This window comes from Myotis davidii, unplaced genomic scaffold (assembly GCF_000327345.1).
Source record: "Myotis davidii unplaced genomic scaffold, ASM32734v1 scaffold238, whole genome shotgun sequence".
Lineage (NCBI taxonomy): Eukaryota > Metazoa > Chordata > Mammalia > Chiroptera > Vespertilionidae > Myotis > Myotis davidii.
Genome location: NW_006293779.1, coordinates 12,244,651 through 12,250,224, shown reverse-complemented (window position 1 = coordinate 12,250,224; position 5,574 = coordinate 12,244,651).

Sequence of the window (5,574 nt, the reverse complement as noted above, 5' to 3'; positions counted from 1 at the left end):
GGGCGGTGGGCAGTGGGCAGCAGAGATCCTGGCCCATGCCCTCACTCTCATCTTCCACCCGTCAGGCACCAGCTCAGCAAGCACCTCTAGGGCCCTTGGATGTAAGCAAAACCTCACCACTGTTGTCAATTCTCACCTGAGGAGATGTTTCCATTGATTTTCACAGAGAGTGGAAGGGAGAGGGAGAGACAGAGAGAAACATCGATGTGAGAGAGACACATTGATTGGTTGCCTCCTGCATGTACCCCGACCAGGGCTGGGGAACTGAGCTACATGCCCTTGACCAGCATTGAACCTGGGACCCTTCAGTGTGTGGGCTGATGCTCTATCCACTGAGCAAAACTGGCCAGGGTGATTGATGATGCATATTTTCTGACCAAATGGCCTGGAAACCCCAAATGGCCTGGGAGCCCCAAGATGACCACTGGTGGTTCCGTGGGAGACCGCTGTGCCTAGAAAGACCAGCCTAACAAATGCCTGCCTGCCATACCACCACGATGCCTCCAGCTCCTTCGAGCCTTGAAGATGTGTAGGCTCCTGGTCCCTTTGTAAAAAGATAGAGCGTCTGAGGAAGGTGACATCCTGTGCCATTGCTAGTAACTGCTATTGGGTCAGGTTCATAGGGACACGCAGGGATGGGGTGCTGGCTGGGCTCTGGGAAGGAGGGCCGGCAAAGTAAAAGCAGACAGGAGAGCAGAACCAAGACGCTGTAGCCCAGCCCCCCATCTCCTCTGGGGTTCAGGCTGCGTCCACTTTCAGATTCAGTGCAAGGCAGGCCTACAGCAGGAACATGGTTAAGGCAGGAGAGAATCTAGGAGGGCATCTCAGTGGGGAGGGGAGGGTGTGAGGTGGGGTCAGTGAGGTAGTGAGGCTCTGAGGCCTGGTACGGGGGGACCCTGTGCTCACCTAGGAAGGGGAAGTGGTGGCTGAGATGACCCCCTGAGCTACTTTCAACCCTGAACAGCTGACTTCCATCCTTAGGGTCGGCCTCCGGGAAGGAGTCTAGTTATGAGAGGCTCAGCTCTGGTCTAGGTCCTGAGCCGTCCCGTTGCCCAGGCAGCAAAGCGGTCTGAGATGCTGCAGGGAGGGGCTGCTCCTCATGCGTGGCCGTCTTGGGGCAGCAAAGCTTCGCTGTCCCAGAGTCAGGATGGACAGAAGGAAGAGAGCCGGAAACTGCTGCAGAGTCAGGTCCATGACCCACGGCTATCCGTCCATTCACAGGTGCCGTTACGTGAAGGCTCCCGATCTCCAGGCCTTGGGCCTATGAAGAGCACCCTCGCATGTCTGAGCTGCAATTCTCACAGGGGAAACTGAGACCCAACGGGGAGAGCGGCTGGCCCCAGGGAGAATCAGAGTGAGTCGCCAAGTTCCGTGTCCTTGACCGCCAGACCCCAGCTCTGCTCACTGAACAACCCAGCCTCTGAAACACCCCGGGGCAGAGCTCCCCGGCATTTCCTGCCTCATGTGTACAATCGTGAGGATTGATTGTGGCTGGGATTTTGTTTCAAGGCTTTAATATGATTAGCAAACATCAAATATCAAAAGCTTATCTAGTAAACACCTCCCGTCCGCGCCGTGGATGTTATGGTCAGCTTCGGATTGAAGTCGAGTCACATTTCAAAACAGATGCAATTTCAAGAGGCCAGAGCGGGGCCGCGCACATCTGCTGGCTGTGATCTTTCGTGTGCAGTAAATGGTGTTGTTGGAGAGAGAGCTCGGCTGTAAAACATCAGCCTGGTCAGCAGGACCCGCTGACAATGCCTGGAGCTTTCCGGGGGATTTAAACGCGCAGCGAGCACCCAGCCTGGGGCAGTGGGGTGGGGGCGGCGGTCTGCTGGGCAAGGACAAGCCGCCCATTTAGGGCTGGGATGTCCAAATCAAATATTTATGATCTTTGACCAAAATTCAAGTGATGCTATTAGGAGCAGTAGGGCTCCTAGGGGGAACTCTGGTGGGAGTGGAGGGAGAGAGATGGTGAGCATTTGTAAAATGGAACTATGGTGCCCCTCCCCACGCTCCCCATTGAAGCCAAAGGAAGCACACTTCCATGCTTGCCCTCGAGGAGACAAAAAAAAAAAATTCTTTGTCCCATTTGTGAGTGGCACGAACCTAATGCACCCTCAGTGTGTGTTTTCCTTGGGCCCATCGATATTGCGGCTAAACGTAGTGCCCTTCTGGATGTGTCAGGGGTCCACTGAGCCCTCCAGCTCCTCTTGAGGGGTGAGGGCTGTGTGTATCTGTGTGGGCTTGCGTGAGTTTGAGTGTGTGCATGTGCCTCGCCCTCCCCGTGGTTTCCGTGACCGCCACCACCCTCACCCGGGTGCCTTTCTCTTTCTACCGCTCACAGGGGAAGAAGGCGACACTCTATCTGGGGGACTAATGTTTCTCCAGGCGCCACAGTTCATGGGTTTGAGTGACCCGTTCCAGCTGTATCTGGCGGCCGCCCCGAAGCTGGCCGAAGCCCCGCGGGTGGCAGGGCGGTTTACACCGTGGAGAATGCGTTCCTAATGGGGCAGCAGCTGCCACCGGCCCGAGCTCCAGGAGTTGGTGTAATGAGAGAAATTGCTCTCTGCCATTGGGCCCGGTGGTTTTCAGCCATAAACGAAGATTTGCTGCTTCCAGCAGGGGAGGCATGTGTTCATTCCGATCCCTAGAAGCTGAGGAGGAGGTGGGGCTGAGCCCATGAGAAAGCAAGTCCTCCAGCCAGAGACCCTGCAATGACACGCTCTGGACTTGAGTTGGGTCTGAACTGGGCTGATCCGGGTCCCGCCTGCAGCCTGAGATGTTGTTGAAGGTACAAATCCCCGAGGTCTCTCAGGATGAACCTCCTTGTAGGAGCTGCGGAATCTTGGGGGGTGCATAGCAGAGGGAGAAGGGGGGGCTCCTTAGAATGGGACTGGAAGGGTTTTCAAAATGGCTGTTTCGTCACCAGACACCATAAGGCCCAATGCTTTGGGTTACTGGCCTCATAATGGGCTATTGCTCAAGTTCAGTGAGGTTTCTAGTTTAATTTAGGTTTTCATTTCTATCAAAGTTGTACGTGCATAGTACTTAAATAATCCTGCACGGCTTCTTAGGAAAAGTAACGCCTCCCTCCAGACTTCCTTTTCCCCAGAGGTAATGACTTTCAGCTCTCTTGTCATCTTCCTCCACATCTCCCCAGAACATGTGGTTTCGTGATGTGGCAGCCTGAGGAACGATCTATTGGCTTCCACTGTGGAAGATGACAATTTAGCATCTTTTGTGACTGTCCCCTCTCCAACGTCTATTGACGTAAACATTGCATTCCTCCCTCACATCACGACTTTGGAGAGAAACGAGGAAAGGAAACACAATATGGAGCCCAGATGCCCCAAGCCAAGGGAAAAGAAAACTATTTCTGGGTGAACTGTGGCCAACGTAGAGTTTGGGGCTGACATTCTCCATGTAAATGATGCTTGGTGCATGCAGACCCCAGAGCCCAAGGCGTGCCCCGTGAGGCCGGGATTCTCTAGAAAACCTGCCTGTTGGTAAAGTGAGTTATATCCATCTCTCCAGCCCTTGCAAAGCTATGTGAAAGAGAACCTGGTTGGGATGAAAAACACACTTTCCTCAGAGCTCAGGGGACCCGGGAGAGGGATGCAGGGGGCACATTAATAATGGAAGAGCTATGGCAAATGCATTAGAAGCCAGCCATCTGTCCCTGCTACAGAACAGATCCATGAAAATAGGATTGTGACCACAAGGTCCTCGAGAAGGAAAAACCATGCTGACATTTATGGCAGGCACTGCAGCGGGCGTTGGGCTCTCCATAAAAGCAGGGCTCCAAACATACTTGTCTTCAATACATGAAAAAGCTCAATTTGCAGTTGGGTAAACCGAGACTCAGAGAATGAAAATGGAACATCCCAGGTCATACAGAAGATTAATGGCAAAGCTGGCAGAGGCATCCAGGTGCCTGTCCTCCAGCCACCTTCCCCTTCTCTCATTCGATATATTGAGTATTAATCAGGCCACGTACTGTGCTGGGTACTGAGGATTAAAAAGACAAAGGAAACAAACACCCCCCCCCTCACCCCCCCAAGAATTCAAGACTCTGAACCACAGGAGCTAAAAGTTTCATTGGGAGAGAAGTAAACAAACAATCTGGAAGAGTACGGAGCATGCTGGGATAGAGGTAAACCTCTGTAAGATATTGGGAAGACACAGAAGGGGGAATTAACCCGATTTGGAATCAAGAACAGCTTCCTAGGGAAAGTGATAAATGAGTTTGATCATGAAGGAAGAATGACCTTCAGCTCAGTACATGGTCAGCGTTCCAGAATGTGATCACTCAAGAGAATGTGCTGGAAAGAGTTTGGAGTCAGGAGGCCAGGGAGGAGACTCATGCACTTATTCACGTGAGAGATGGCATGGGTTTGAGCAAGGAGGACAGTGGCTGGAGAATGAGAGAGGAAAGATTGACGAAGTACTTTGTTATGAGAACAGACATAATCTGGTTATTGACTGGAAGGAGGCGAGAGGGGGGATATAGACAGCTCCCCCCTCTCCTGACTCAGTGACTCACCTGGATGGTGATACCACTCACAAGGAAAGAGGACACAGGGGTGAAAGAGATTTTTAGGGAGGTGAGTTCAGGTTTAAACTTGTAGCTTTGATAGGTGAGAAATCTAAGTGGAAATGTCCCGTGGTGGTTGGGTTTGGAGGGCTACAAATACAGAAGAGAGGGCTGGAGTGTGGGCAGAGTCTTGGGCCGATTGTTGAAATCCCAGAAAAGAGACACAGCAGAGGGAGAAGAGGGTTGAGGACAAAGCCCTAGGAGCATGGACATGTGCTGATAGTCCACGTGTTTAGCACAGCATAAACTTCTGGGATGATAAAGACTGATAGAACCCAATATGGTGGTAGGTGAACTTGGGAGGGGGGTAGTGTTGATAGAATAGTGGATGGTGGGAGCCAGAATTCAGTACAGTGATGAGTCCTTGAGCAGCAAACTTCCATGCCATCTAGGAACTCTTGATGGCTTTGGGGTGAACAAGATCAGTGAGCCCTGAGGATACTAGTTTGCATTCCTAGCTCAGGATTGGCCCTAGAAAATGGGAGGATGATAAATCCTTTCCATGGGATTCCAGCCCAGGTGGAGGCCACGCCAGTGTGACTGGTGAGAGAATAGAGCCCATTTCTGCCTCCTAGTCACCTATATCAGGGTCAGTGTTTTTTTCTTTCTACTCTGACCTAGGTAACATTTATGAGTGTCCAGCAGATAATGTTTGCTGCTGTTTCCAGGGGGAGTTCACCCAGACTGAAATATTACAGAACCAGAATCCAAGTATAACAGGTTCTTCTAACTCACCAGGGAAGTCAGGTCTCCTTCTTCCGATGTGAAGACTAAGCAGTTTCACTTCTACTCTTTAGTAAATCACTCTTGTACGCGTGGTCTCTAAATCTTGGCTTCGATGAGGAGCTTGCCTTTATTCCTTGGGTGAGAAAAGTAGACCCCAATTAAACATAAAGAAAGATTTTCACTCATTTAATAATAGTTTCCTTTGAGGGGGGGAGGCCTGTGGAGAGTCAGTTTTGACTTTGGCTTGAATA